Genomic DNA, 14,368 nt, shown 5'->3' with positions numbered 1-14,368 from the left:
TTCTACTATTTGTTCTTATTGCGTCCTCTAAGGTGACGCAGAAAAAGCCTGTCCCTTCTTCCACTACATTTTCAAATACTTGAAAGAAGTTTTTATGTTTCCATTTGGATTTTTGTAACACATAAAGCGAGCTGCCTGCTAACAATCTTATGGATACCTCAAGAGTGTCAAGGTACTTAAGTAGTCAGACCACGGGTCTGTGCTCTACTCATCTATGGAGAGTGTGCCCCCTGAGATCACACATGCTGTCACATGTTGGAAGTTGACACTCCACCTGGCTGAGTATATTTCCTGGAAAAGACATGTTGGAAAGAGAAGAAGCAAGTTGGAGGAACTGAGACCCTAAGGGCACAGCCATTGGTAGAAGAACTTTAATCTCCTCAATATTGCAAGTGGCAATTAGCCTGTCATGCCAAGGATCAGGAAGCTTCTGGCCACACTGCTGTTGTTTGCCCTGCTGCTCTTGATTATGTTAGAGGGGATGAGTTATCCCTCTCATCCCCGGTGGTCACCTGGTTGTGATGATCCTGGTGGGATCCTGGTGGCTCCTGGTGCTCCTGGGAGTTGAGAAGAATAACTCATCCCCCTAAGCATAGTATTTCTTGTTTAACTTTTATTTAATAATCATCAAATTAAATATTAAGTCTAACTAGACTTGGAAGGAGGTAAGGCAGGTATGAAGACTGAAGAACTACAGCAAATGAGACCTTAAAGATTATGGGATATGAGAACGGACTGGGAGCAAGGGTGCTCTCCTTAGCTGAAGAAGAAATTGTTTGGTGGTAAAGATAACATAAAATCAAATTATGAGAGTTACTGGCACAGCAGTGGTAATCTCCCCACTGTCTTGCCAATCATAGAGCCAAAACATTCCATAGATTCCACATTATTCATACCAAAGACCATAAGCTTGCCATCCAGCCAATCAGTATGAATACTGTAGACTAAAAACCAGGAATCATTTGTGTTGGGCTCATCATTTGTCATGGATAAGATCCCCAAACTCATATTATTCAGCATGAAGTTCTTTCTCATCAGGAAATTTCTTCCCATGGGTGAACTTGCCACCAGGGCCGTGATGGCAGATGAATTCCCCACCCTGGCACACAAACTCTACAATAATTCTGTGAAAGCATAAACTGTATAACCAAACCCTTTTCTTCCATTGCAAAAAGCACTGACATTTTCTGCTATCCTTGGGAACTTGGACTGAAACAGCTTGAAAGATATATAGTGTGGGTTCTCTATCAGTGGGGATGTGTTGAATGATACAAAGAGATTGACCAGGACTTGGAACAGGAGCAGAGTGGACTGGAAAGACTGGTGCTTTGAGTGATGGCATCTGTAAAATAGGAACCCTAACATACTTACAAGGGCAAATCTGAAAGTGCATGTATTAAAAACTTTATCTTGGTGCATTTATAATGGCTACCACATCCCTGATAGCAGTGGGAGATGAAAAATAAGAGTATTTTAAAATACACTGAGCTAGAATGAGGAGTTGAATATATAGAACATCTTGCCATGACTCAGTATTTTCATGGTTTTGCAGAATGCCTTTGCTAAACAGGAGCTGCTAATCTGAACTTTGTCTAATTTACAAGCAAGTAAATTGAGGAAAAATACTGACCACCTACTTGATCTCTCAGTAACACTCAAAACTATTGACCTCTTCTTCCTTCTTGAAACATTCTCTAAGCATAACCAGGACCCCATGAAAATTGAGTCTTCCAGTCCTTGCACCCACCTGAACATAAACACTGTTTCTGTCTGGAGAGGCTTGCTGTTGAGCTACGCTCTTTGGAGAAACATCAGGAAATAGAAGCAAGATCTTTCCACACACCTGTGGAACTTGTGATTCTGACCGATAATCCCTCTCTGGAGCATTCATCCCCACAGACAGGTTGTGCCCAGCCTGAATGCCATCTTCACCAGCTTCCTTTCCCCTTCTTAAAAGATTTCTCTTGAGCCTTGGGAGCAGGGGGGAGGTGGGAGTGTTGGTTAAGCCACAAAATACATCTTCCTTAAGGCTGATTTTCATCAGATACCTTTTCTACTGAGTATAAGTCGTATTTTGCTGTATCTTTGCATATATTCCTGGCATTGTGTTATATTGTGGACACACTGGATTCTGTTATGTTCCTCTAAAGAGCTTTGTTTTTATTATAGTTTTACTGTTTTGTTTTATTTTAATTGTCAGGTAACATGTCTGTACTCAAACTTCAAACTCTCAGATCAGTTCTTTTAATCTTAACTGGGATACTTGGATTCTGCCCCATTCATCCATGGTTGTGTGATCAGCCAGAGAAGTGGACTGAGTTAATACATACAATGTGGGGTTCCCCTTTTCTGGTTCTCTTCAGAATTTCCCCTCCTTTGCAGTGGCTGGGGCAGCCCTAGACTCTTGTCTTCTAGTTCTTCAAGCTAGTAAGACTGTGGATTTTATCAAGTTTTAGCCTACCCATACGGTGCTGAGTGAATTTATCAGGCTAAAAGTTGTAAAAAGATAGGAAACTCACTCAGTGTTGGTCTGCTGGCTCTTTATTCAAGAAGTAGAACCCATTCCAGTTTCCGCCTGTTCTCCAGTGCCTTCAGTATATCTATAATATATATGTATGTGTGTATTCCTGTTACTATTGCTTAGAGTCAACTTCAAGGCAATTCCAGAGTTCAGATCTCCAATTTGATAGTTGTCTTAGTTGTGTAATTCTGGGACCGTTTTCTGAAGCATCAAACAAATATAGTAATTCTTATCTTACAAAATCATTATGAGTAATAAATAAGAGACTCAATATAGCAGTCATACAATCAATGCAAGTTTACTCTCCCCACTTCAGCCCTAAATGAACACATGGCTAATTTCCAGAAATAGATGATAGAGTCTATCAAAATCACATGACGAGTTGTTTGTTTTTGCTTTTTAATGGAGAATTGCAAGATTCTCAGAGGAGATTCTGTAGCTGGGCAGGGATGGAACTGAGATATTTAATGATCTTCCCCATGGAATATTTCTCAGACAGCTCAGCTATTTTTTCCAATCAAATTGATAATATACGTTTCTTTGCTTCTGCTGAAAATATTCAAGCATTTCCTGAACAATGGTTATATTCCGATTAATTTGTTATAGAAGTTCCAGTGTCTATTTAAGAAAACAATAAACAGTATCATAAAACTATTTATAATAACAACAATAAATGGAATAGCATATAATTGATTGGTGAAGTTTCCTGCAGGACTGAAATTTAAAGCTATAAGGGTATATACAGAAAAAACTTGGAGTTTGCAGTATATACATAAAAGTTTATTAACTGGAGACCAAACTAATGTGCAATTGAGCAAGGGAACCAAATTGTAAACACATCCACAATTTCTTACTTTACTTACCATATTCTGCTTCTGTTATATAAATAACCCCCTAAAGAAGACACAAACCATAAGTGAGGCAGGGTATAATGAACTAACTTTGGCGTTGCTTGGTAGCCATTGGCCATGAGGAATATATACAATAGAGCACTGTTCCAAGCATATTTCCTGTAAATTGTCTTCCTCTTACGTCTGTTCTCTTGAAAGTCTCATTAGTATCTGCATAACTTGGCGACCGGTAAGTGGATTAGTGGTGGCTTTCAAAGTGGATTAGTGTTCCTTATGCATTTAATTAAAGCAGACCTCATTCTATCGTCCTTAAGAGCAAAATTATGTAGAGAGAAATTGCTAATGTGCAGACATTGAGTACAAATATGTCTCCCCCTTGGGTCCTTAATGTGATCCAGTTGGCTCCAGAGTTCAAAATTTCTGGAATACCATACAAATTCTGTGATTTTTCTCCTGAGAATAGGGGTGTCAGCTCCCCCATGAGTGGGAAGGAGTTGTGCATGGTCATGTCCCTGAAATATTATGGATCTCACACTTTTTCATAATGTTCCACTTGTAAGTCACATTGTTAAAATGGAAAAAATATTAATATCCTCTTCAAGTTGATAAACTGGAAAAGAGAGAAGTCAATCAGGTTATTTCTCTGGCTTATAGATGTACTCAGGCCATTAAGCCCATTCTCACTAGAAAATACCATCTCAGGACTTGTTAGTGCCAAAAACTTCAGAAGAAATTATTTTATACATGGGCTGACTTAATGCCCTGGTTGGCACTGGATTTTCATTTTACAAAGCTGATCTTACAACAGAAAACATTTTAGACCTGAGCCATTTTATGCCCTGAAATGCACTTGCTGCCTGACTTTGCTCATAAGGACAATAGCAAATGACCACAAAATTGCTACCCCAGTGGTCTGCAACTGCAGCTACCCATTAGAATCACTGGGAAAACAATTTAGAAATCCCACGCCTGGGCCTCACTCAGAAATTCTAATTTGACTAGTCTGGAATGGGGCCCAGGAATAGTACATTGTTTTTCAAAGCACCATTGAAAATTCTACAGTCGAGGTAGAGAGCTAAGGAAGACAGCCACTGTTCTCTCCAATTCTTTTTCTGTCTGGGGTTTGCAAAAGTGAGACTTTGCCTGTTCCAATAAGATAAAATCTTTCTTTCTTGACTTTTTGGGTTAATTACCCTAAAGAACATCTTTTCCTAGGCTAAGGAAAACGTCTACTTGTTGCGTGTAACTTTGCCTTTCTCCCTTGCCTTTCCAAATGGCAATGGGCAAGGTGTGAAAAAAGGGAGCCGAGGGGCAGGGCACTTGGGAGGGGAGTCCAGGCTTTCCTCATTTCTGCTGCAGGTAAGTCAAAATCAATGACACAGGAAGGGAGGAAATAAGGGGGGATACTACTGTTCTAACAGGTATCAGAGGAGACTGTTTTGGGGGCTGGGGGGGTGCTACCTGGGAGGGGAGATCCAACAATAAAGAATGACCAGGTGGAATATGGCTACAGGGTTAAAGACAGCCTGCAGACATTGGTGACCACACCCAATGGGTGGACCACGTGACCAATTCTTCCTCCCCACTGCCCCCAGAGCTGTTTCTAACTTGATGCTTCTTTGATTATCACAGAGTCAGCAAAGCCCCCAGTGTCCCAGGCCTGTGCCCAAAGAAGCCGTTTTGCATAAGTCTCACGTGCTTGTATCTCACACATACACAAAATCTTTACCTTAAAGATTGGATTGGGTTTTACAGAAACCCCCTCAGTGATGTTCGAAAATGATGTACGAACGATGCCTTCTCTGTGAGGGACACCTGAGAAAGCACAAAGATAATGCAAATGAGTCTCATCTTGGGCCATTGGTGATGATGAGTTACAAATTGACTTCTGATTTAAGGTTGACCAAAAATAGCAAGACACTGCCGAGCAGTGTTCAATTAGAAAGGTCAAGACAATCAACACTGCCTCCAAATGTTTGTTTTCTCCTGCACCAAGATTGTTCTGGTTCAGATTTCCCATGTGAGGTTTAAGAACTGCATATTGGCGGAGCATGGTGGCTCACACCTATAATCCCAGCACTTTGGGAGGCCGAGGCAGGTGGATCACATCCTGGTTAACGTGGTGAAACCCCGTCTCTACTAAAAATACAAAAAAAATTAGCTGGGCGTGGTGGCGCGTGCCTGTAATCCCAGCTACTTGGGAGGCTGAGGCAGGAGAATTGCTTGAACCGAGGAGGCGGAGGTTGTGGTGAGCCAAGATCACGCCATTGCACTCCAGCCTGGGTAACAAGAGAGAAACTCTGTCTCAAAAACAAAAAACAAAACAAAACAAAAAACTGCGTATTGTACTTTGCTTGAACAGAGGAGCCAATTCAGCTAAGGAGCATCTGCTTTTTCTACCAATGCCTTGTTCTGCCTTACACAGGACGGCACCTGAGACAACACAAAGACAATGCAAATGAGATTCAGCGTGAATCGCTGGTCATACCTAGGACCAAGTTTACTTTTGATTCAAACTTGATGAGCAATAGTAAGACACAGCAATTAGCAAACAAATTACATAGCCACGTGACATCTTCCAGTGAGCTGTGTCTCATAGAGTTATAGATTTCAGGTTTATTTACAATAAACCACTGACACAGACTGGGTATATTCTGCTAAAAGTAGCTAATAGTTGAGGACTGTTTTTTATTTTTCTGCTAGTAAACACCATTTGTAGTTTCCAGGAAATCTGCTTCCTCGTGAGTTTGCAAGGGAATTTTCCTGGTTCATTTCTTTTTTTCCCAGATGTCTCAAGTAAAGGCCAAAAGTAGGTGTCAGTCCTGCTGCTAACCTTTACCTTTCTGTCACTGACAAATTTTTAAAAACACATCTATATTCATCGCCATCTTTACTCCATGGGAAACATCTGGAGTGGTAAGGGCAAGATTCTTCTTCCCTGAGTACAGGAAATTCAAACTCAGAAAAATTAAATGAGTACTCCAGGACCTTAAAGAAAGTTGGAGATAAAGCAGCTTGAGAAATTCAGCCCTGGCTTCATAATATTCTGTGTTATACTTTTCCTCAAGGGTCATGATTCTTTCTCAAGGATGAGATGTAAGTCACTCCCTGAAACTCATATATGTATATGTATGAATAAACCATTTCAGATGCCCTGTTTTAAATAATCATCCTTGTATAATGTACTATGTGCTGTTGTAACTAGTGAGAGAAATAAATCCTAGAGCTCTGAGATGCATAGGTGATAGAGGAGATAACAGATGTCTTTCCAGCCACTATTTCCAGGGAGAAGGGGACAGCCCCTTGGGTTATAATAATAACAATGCATTCTTTTATGCAAACTTGATAGTTCATCATTTAGCATATGTAGCATGCGCTTGCTGTATTCATCTTTGAATCTCTGGTGCCAGGCATAATATACCCTGCACATAGAAGGTGCATATTAAACACTTCTGTTGGACTAAATCATTTATATTTGGAAATTCAAAATAAACTTTTGAAGTGGGTGTAAAGTGTTCTAGGCTGACAGGTAGCCCTATGGATACCATGTTAGCTTCTGTGACCTGCACGGACACTCCAGGTGAGTTCCTGGAAAATCTAAAGTAACTGGAAGACCAAGAAAAGAGGAAGAAATGATCAGTCTCTGCAGCCGCCTACTTAACTTTAAGACATTCTCTATTGCTCCTTATTCCTGCCCTAATTAATAAAGCTATTGGACTCTGTAATCGACATGGTCAACCTCATGACTCCACACCCTACGACCCCTTCCCAGCTTGCAAACCTTCAACCCCTCCCAGCTTGCAAAACACCACCCTAAACTGTAACTGTCCACTGCCCACCCCAAACCTACAAAACCAACTCCTATCCCACTGCCGTTGGCTGATGCCCTTTCCTGCCTCAGCCCGCCTGCAGGAAATAAACAGCCATGTTGCTCACACAAAGCCTGTTTGGGGGTTACTTCATTCAAAACATGTGTTTTAACAGCGGAAGTTCAGAAATAATTCTCTTTACCATGCAAATGAGAGAAGTGATGCTTAAGAAAATTAAACAGCATTTCCAAGTTCACAGCTAGTAGGTATCCAAATCAAGTCTTATACCCAGATCTCAAAGAAGGTTCTCCTTCCCGCCTTCTAGGGCATGTGAATACTACAGCTGTGCCTTCTTGCCTCTTTTTACAATGCCAAGGTCAGCATTGCTACTCAATAATGTCTTCATTGCTTATGTAATCTTTGCCTCTAATAATTCCCAGCTCAATTATTGTCATTCAAAAGGCAGAAACTGAAAACATTCTAGACCCTTATGGTCAATAAAGTTTCACAATGAAGAGTAAAAACTGGGCACTTAGCTCAAAGGTCCCTGCCACTAAATATCTCAGTGCTTTGAACAAGACCCTTAACCTAATAAGTTCCTCTTCCTCAACTGTAAAAGAAAAAATGAGACCCACTTATTTAGATGGGTCTCAATACACTAGAATTATATTTTCTGTCTTCATGGTGAGTGTATTAGTCAGGGTTCCCCAAAAGGGCAGAACTAATAGGAGATATATATATATATATATATATATATATATATATACACACACACACATGTATATATGTATATATGTATGTATATAACATATATGTGTATATATATGCATATATGTGTATATATATATACACACACACATGTATATATATGTATATATGTATGTATATAACATATATGTGTATATATGCATATATGTATATATACATATATAACTCTATATATGTATATATACATATATGTATATGTATATATGTATATATGTATATATACATATACGTATATGTATATATACATATATAGAGTTATATATGTATATATACATATATACACACATATGTGTTATATATACATATATAGTTATATATATACATATATAGGATATATATACATACATACATATAGAGAGAGATATATACATATATACACATATATGTGAGAAAGAGAGAGGGAGTTATATATAATATAAAGGAGATATACATATATGTGTGTATATATACATATATACACATATATATAACTCCTCTCTCTCTCTCTCTCTCTCTCTCTCTCTCTCTCTCTCTCTATATATATATATATATATATATACATATTTATTTATTTATATATAGCAGTTTATTAAGTATAAGCTCACATGGTCACAAGGTCCCACAACAGGCGGTCTATAAGCTGAGGTGCAAGGAGAGCCAGTGCAAGTCCCAGAACTGAAGAACTTGGAGTCCAATGTTCAAGGGCAGGAAGCATCCAGCAAGGGAGAAAGATGTAGGCTAGGGAACTAGGTCAGTCCTTTTTTTTTTTTTTTTTTTGCCCACATTTTTCTGCCTGTTTTGTATTCTAGCTGCAATGGCAGCTGATTAGATGGTGCCTACCCAAATTAAAGGGTGGGTCTGCCTTTCCCAGCCCCACTGACTCAAATGTTAATCTCCTTTGGCAACACCCTCACAGACACACCCAGGATCAATACTTTACATCCTTCAATCCAATCAAGTTGACCCTCAGTATTAACCATCACAGTGGGGCAGTTTAATTTCACTAACTGTAAGATCCCCCAAGCAAAATGCATGCAAGGTCGTCATCTTCCACCATCTTCTGGATTCATGTGGAGCAGGGTCAAACCTCATCTTAACTCAGGGCATGACTAACTCAGTGTTTAATCACTTTTGTGCCTTTTAGATACGTCTCTTTCGATTCATAAATTGTGGAGAAGCAGAGGACGTACTTAGTACAACTTTCACTTCAGGACAAAGAAGAATAACCCAGAGGTTCCATGGACTAAAAAAAAAAAACTTGCTTAAAGTTTAGCAACGAGATCAAATCAATATCCAAACATCACAAAGAAGAGGAAAACAAGAATGAGAAATGGGGCAAGAGAAAAGGGAAAGCAAGAAAAAGGAAAGGAAGGAAGAAGTGTACTGAGCTCATGAAGTACTAGCCCATGCTGGCCATGTCATCCAGGCTGTCACAGTAGATCTCACAACAACGCTGTGAAACAGGCCTGGCTCACATTTGGCAGTTGAGGAAAATGAGGCTGACGGTGGTTATAGACTTACATAGCTCCAGGGAGAGTCAGGTGACAGACACAGATCAAGCGGGAAGGGAACGTTGAGGCCACAGTGAAGACAAGAACTGGTGGTGAACTAAAGAGGGCTTCCTGCAATAAAAAAATACAATTCCACACTCTTCCTAGCTAAACTGGAGATCTCTGTTGGCCAGATTCAGCTGTGGACCGACAAGTTTTTTTTACGTCTGGTAAATGACAGCTGGTTCACAGAAGAACCATCCTTCGAACCTGTGCTGTGGCCACATTGGGCTATATTTTTCATCAGCAGGGGCCAGGGTCAATTTTGTCAAGGTTTATTTTATTTCTCTTCCCATTCTTAGCAGCCCAGCTGACTCAGCACTTTCAAATTCTGCAAGTATTCAATCAGGAACATACTCAGACACTTGGTAAGTGAGAAGAAAGACCAAGGTGTAATTTTTCTGGGACCTTTAACTACTGGATTAAGCATGGCTGGGATAAGAAAACCAGAAGCCTTTTAGAGATTCTTGCCCTGCCCACTTATTTCAATTTTTAGAGGGGTGGCTCTCCCAGGAATGTCTTTGCTTAAAGTTATAATCGTCCTTCATAGCTGTCATGACTCTACACTCTTGGACAGGAAAAAAGATGACACAGCCCTAGCCCAGAAACACCACCATTAACCCCCAGCTCCTCTCAGGGGCATGTCCGCATTAGCCAAAGCACTGGAACCAGTAACGTGTCCTCTGTGGGTTTCAGTTTTCAAAAATGCATGTAACTGAGCAACGTGGGTTTACAGGAAGGTATCTCTCAGTGAAAAGCCAAACAAGATTGACTTTCAGATAACTCAAGTGACAAAAACAAACAAAAGCCTACATAAAAATTCTACAGGGCTCAAGAAATTGTGATTTGTATCCTAAATTTCTAGCCAACCAAGAGTCTTGGAGGTCCTCCCTCCAAATTTAGCCACAGAAGTGACAATCTGTCTACCTAGAAGGATTCTTTATAAATCATTAACTAGCGATAGATACATGAGTGCATTTATTTTTATCGCTTTACTTACAATCATCGGCAAGTTAGTGTAGAAGAAAGAGACCTTGAATGTTTTGAGGGAGGTACGCAATTTCACTGTTCTTTATTCCCACTGCACAACCCATACTCAGAGCATTGATGTTAACACCTAGAAGATAAGGCCGATTGAAGAGAATGACTCTGAGTGGACCTGAAACCATCATAGCCTAACCTGGCCAAACAATTCTTGGCCAGGTAAACTATTAACTATTAACTAAACATTAACTATTTGTCTGTAAGTCTAAAGCAGGCATCCCCAAACTTTTTACACAGGGGGCCAGTTCACTGTCCCTCAGACCGTTGGAGGGCCGCCACATACTGTGCTCCTCTCACTGACCACCAGTGAAAGAGGTACCCCTTCTTGAAGTGTGGCGGCGGCGGGGGGGGGGGCGCGGGGGGCAGATAAATGGCCTCAGGGGGCCGCATGTGGCTCACAGGCCGTAGTTTGGGGACGCCTGGTCTAAAGGTTGCAGAGCCCAACCAACTTACAAAAATTCAGAGTCATGGGCTCCATATTTTGTGCTGTCATCATTGAAAAGATTGTGAGGCCGAGTGTGGTGGCTCATGCATGGAATCTCAGCACTTTGGGAGGCTGAGGTGGGTGGATCAAGAGGTCTGGAGTGTGAGAACAGCTTGGCCAATATGGTGAAACCCTGTCTCTACTAAAAATACAAAAATTAGCTGGGTGTGGTGACGCATGCCTGTAGTCCCAGCTACTGGGGAGATTGAGGCAGAGGAATCACTTGAACCTGGGAGATGAAGGTTGCAGTGAACTGAGACTGCACCACTGCACTCCAGCCTGGGCAACAGAGTGAGACTCTGTCTCAAAAAAAAAAAAAAAAAAAAAAAAAGAAAGAGAAAAAGGTTGTGAAAGGCACAATTTCCTATGAGAAAATGTAGCTTTTATGATATAGGTCTTATCTTCTTTTCCCCCTGATTATAGGCACAAAACAAGACATTAGTGAGTAGGCAGTTTGTTAGAATTCAGTGTGCACTGATAAACATTGACATGCTAACCGTGTTTATACAATCTCCTGATCTTCCCGCTTACCTCATGTAAGCAAAAATTATTTGTACTTAAGCTATTCACTAAAACAAACATCATCAGTAAATGCCCGCTATGTGCCAAAACATACATCAAGTCCTATATATCCATCATTTCATTATAGAAATCATAGCAGGCCAGGCGCAGTGGCTCACACTTGTAATCCCAGCACTTTGGGAGGCCGAGGTGGGCAGATCATTTGAGGCCAAGAGTTGGAGACCAGTCTGGCCAACATGGTGAAACCCTATCTCTACTAAAAATACAAAAATTAGCTGGGTGTGGTCATGCATGCCTGTAATCTTAGCTACTCAGGAAGCTAAGGCATTTTGAAAATGTCTTGAACCCAGGAGGTGGAGGCTGCAGTGAGCCGAGATCACGCCACCGCACTCCAGCCCGGGTGACACAACAGTGAGATTCTCTCTTAAAAACAAAACAAAACAAAGCCAGCAATTCTACAACCTAGGTGCAATCAGAACTCCAATTATGCAGATGATTAAGAAATGAGCTTTAGAGGGGTTAAGTAATTTGTCTGAAGCTCCACGTCTAAAGTTTATGAGCCAGGATTTCCATTCAGGTCTTTCTGAGCCCAAAACAATGTCTATTTCTAGCATCACTCGGCTTTTATTTATTTATTTAATCACTCTTCTACCTTCTCCAAGTTTAGCCACAACTTCTCAGGCACCTTAGGCCAATGCCTTTGCTGTATCTCAGCTCCCAAAATGTATCTCCCCCCAGGCCCAACTAGTTCTTCCACAGGCCGATAACAGTGTCACGATTCTGGCAGTGGTTACCTGACCTCTAGCTTTCAAAGAAAATAAACACAAAGCAGTGACCCCTCACTGTGATACTGCCAGAGCCGTGTTGGCACAGAAGAAACTGCAAATGCATCTATAAGGAAGATGTTATTCAGGGTCATTTCAATGCGGTAAATCCATTGACCACTGGAGTCCATTTTTAGCAAAAACTAAATGACGTGCACTTACTGAGAATACTGACGAGTCAATCACATTCTTCCCAAGAGTTGCTGCCAAAGGTGTCTGTGACTTTGACCAATTCTTGGTCACATGGGCAAGAAACTCCTAAAAGGGAACAAAAGTGTGGCAGTGAGGATAAGCTTTTCTCCAAGTTTTCCATACACAAACTTCTCCTCTTTGGAAATGGGCTCCGTGGGTAACATAAGGAACAAAACGTCTGAAGTCAGAGAGGACTGGTTGTAAATACCAGCTCAGACATTTACTTGTGTGACCTTAGGCAGGAAAGTGGCTTCATCTCACTGCATTCTTTAGTTTTCTGATGTACAAATCAGGGGTAACATCACAAGTTAGGTTTCCCAGAAGCGGATCCTAAGATGAGAATTTGTATTACTAAGAAAGTGCTCGCAGGGGAAATTGGAAATTGAGCGGAGGATGTAGGAGAGGAAAAGGGAGGAAGCTAGGCAGGTACGCAGTTCCAGGCAAAGGTCCAGGGACAGAGGTCAGCTTTGGCCTGCTGCTGCTGGAAACCTCTCCACTGTGAATTACACCTCGGAGTTGACCTTATCCAAAGGAGCTGGGCCTTCCTATTTCTGTATCCACTAGTCATTGGTTAAGGGTGCTGAGAAAGGAGGGTAGATGTAAATTCCAAGGCATTTCCAGCTCCGCAAAGCAAACTCCACGAGCCCAAGGAAAATCTTAGGAAAAAGTAGCTACAGATGCTTGCTGTTGGAAACAAGAGCACATTCAAGCCGGAGGTGCACAAAATGGGCAAAAAGGGACCCCAGGTGATCTGAGCAAACCAGTGTTGTCCACCACAATAACCATACCTCTCTTGCTGGGTTATTATCAGCATTTATCTATATGTAGTTCCTGACACATAGGACACACTTGATAAATACATATTACTGTTGCTGCTGTTTTACTAACCTTGCCCATAAAAGCTTCTAAAGCAGGTCTCTCCACACTCACAGCTGACAGCCCTGCTAACTGGACTTGGTGATGCCCATGTGCTGGGCTTGCCAGCCAGGGTGGTGCCTGAATGCTGATTTCACATCATCAGCTCTCTCTAGTTGGCTCTGTGTTTGGTGCCCAGTCTCATGACCACTGTTTTTTTGAGATCTCCTCTACCGAGTCAGAAAGGTCCCGCTTCTTGCCGTGATGATGTTCATGAGTGGGAGACATGGCGGAAGTGCCAGGTGTGAGTGCTGCCTCTCTTTCTCAGTGATACCATTGGCCTCCAGCAGGATTTGACGGTACCAAATCTTCTTCTTATTAAATAAGCCCTTGACCTTTTAAAGTTTTGCCTACTCATCTTCCTCCCCTAAGGGTAAGGGATTCCTTGGAATCCACAAAAGGGCTTCTTTTCCCTTTGTGCCTAAAGTTCTATCCCAAGAGAACTTGTGCAGCCCCTTTCGGCCTAGGGAGCCTAAGATATCCACGGAAACAATGGGGCCTGGGCTTTATTTGATGCATCTTCCTTAACAACCAGACTTTCGCAGGTGCAGACCAGGCGAGCTCATCTGTGAAGGAGCCTCTCCTCAGGGACTAATCCTCCACGCTAACAGATTGCGCTTTTCTCTAAAGTTATACCCATCAGTTCACAAGAGCTTCATCTTCTCACAATGCCCGACGGCCGCCTTGGCCACACTACTCCAGGCCCTCATTTTCTGGGCTGCCATCATCCCTGAAATTAATCTAAGAGAGCCCCCTTTTACAAGAGTGGCAGCAAATATCCGATTCAATTTGCTTTCACCCAAGATTTCCCAGGAGCCATGCCAAATGAGATAATCAATGATGATTATAGGGTTTGGCCTGCCTCACTGAGCCAAAGTGTTAAAAAGGGGGGGGGGGATTTCTGCTTCG

General features: G+C 41.5%; 1 long non-coding RNA gene across 1 annotated transcript; it reads right to left on the bottom strand.

The window, feature by feature from the left end:
• Positions 1 to 1,130: 1,130 nt before the first annotated feature.
• LOC141585674 (uncharacterized) lies at positions 1,131 to 13,027 on the bottom strand. The gene is made up of 3 exons (XR_012519290.1): positions 12,515 to 13,027; positions 10,479 to 10,595; positions 1,131 to 5,187 (listed from the first exon to the last, which is right to left on the bottom strand). It is a non-coding gene; the product is annotated as an uncharacterized LOC141585674 (long non-coding RNA).
• Between the last annotated feature and the right edge of the window lie 1,341 nt (positions 13,028 to 14,368).

This window comes from Saimiri boliviensis, chromosome 9 (genome assembly GCF_048565385.1).
Source record: "Saimiri boliviensis isolate mSaiBol1 chromosome 9, mSaiBol1.pri, whole genome shotgun sequence".
NCBI classification, from domain to species: Eukaryota; Metazoa; Chordata; class Mammalia; order Primates; family Cebidae; genus Saimiri; species Saimiri boliviensis.
Note: the sequence above shows the minus strand (reverse complement) of the source record. Positions and strands in the feature narration are given on the sequence as shown.